We start from the raw sequence: 1,276 nt of genomic DNA, 5'->3' as shown, positions 1-1,276 counted from the left end.
ACATTTCTACAATTGAAGATGGAACTCCTGCCACCTCCTTCAAAGATCCTTGTTGAGGGAGTAAATGAATCTCAGTGCTGGCAATAGCTACTAAATTTAAAAATGATCCAGGGTCAGCTAGTTGTATTGTGGTTAAGGCTTCTAAGTCTGACATGACTGACTGAATGGTTCATGTCCCAAACTTGATGACTCGAAAAACACTTTAGATGTGTGTATGTGCATTTCCATAATTCCAACAGGCATGACCAATGGAGGAGAAGGGATTGCAGCATGACCCTGCCCCATGGTGGGTCATTTCTTGTTCCCTGTCTTTTTCACTCTTTCTCTGGCGAGCATTCATACCTTGGATCAAAACATTTTAAAATAATGGAAGAAGAATTGAAATAGATCCAAACTGCTCCAGAACTAGGATGTCAGCTCTTGCCACCATATTTCAGCTGGAATAGCATCAAGCTTGGTGTCCATCTACTGACTCTATTGACAGTGATGGCAGAAAAGGGTGATGGCCTAAAAAGTTTCTATTTGCTATTATTCGAAGGACTTTCAACATGGCTTTGATTCAAAAGATTCTCAATGTTGGGACCAGCAGTTAGCATAATGACTATGTCACTGGACTCCCATGTAGTCAACTGGTTTGAGTCCCAGACCCGATGGCTTAAACTCATGCTGGGTGTGTGTGCATGAGTGCCCAAGATCGCAAGAGGAGAATGGAGGAGAAGGGATTGTGGCATGGGCATCCCCCAGGGGGGTGATTTCTTGCTTTCTGTCCCTCTGTCTCTCTCTGTCTTTCTGGTGAGTGCATGCACCCTATAGCAAAAACCTCACCAAACAAAAGAGATTCTCAATATTATGACTTTATTTTCTATGGATTGTATGTAAAATAAAAAAAAAAATCTCTAGAAAGCAGGGACAAAAACACTGTAGAGGGATGTCGATGTATTTGTTTCTGTCCACCCAGACAATCCTTCAGCCAATATTTTCTGAACTGGCTCCTAGCATGTGGGTGTTGGTGACATGCTAAGGACACAGAGGGGTGTAGGCACCATTTCTATCCTAAAATAGCTTATAGTTTCATGCACAAACAAAGACAGTGAGGACATAAAAAACCCTGCCTTGGGCTTGGGAAGAAATAACACAGAACCTGAGGTTTGAGGGATAATAAAGAAGACTATTGCTATTGAACAGGGACCAGTAGGTCTGAAGTTCCTTACCTCCCCTGTCCTGTGCACATTCTCTAAATAAATAAACAATAAAAGACTGTATGACACGTAGCACA

This window comes from Tupaia chinensis, unplaced genomic scaffold, assembly GCF_000334495.1.
Source record: "Tupaia chinensis unplaced genomic scaffold, TupChi_1.0 Scaffold146304_1, whole genome shotgun sequence".
Classification (NCBI taxonomy): domain Eukaryota; kingdom Metazoa; phylum Chordata; class Mammalia; order Scandentia; family Tupaiidae; genus Tupaia; species Tupaia belangeri.
This window is presented reverse-complemented; position numbering follows the sequence as displayed.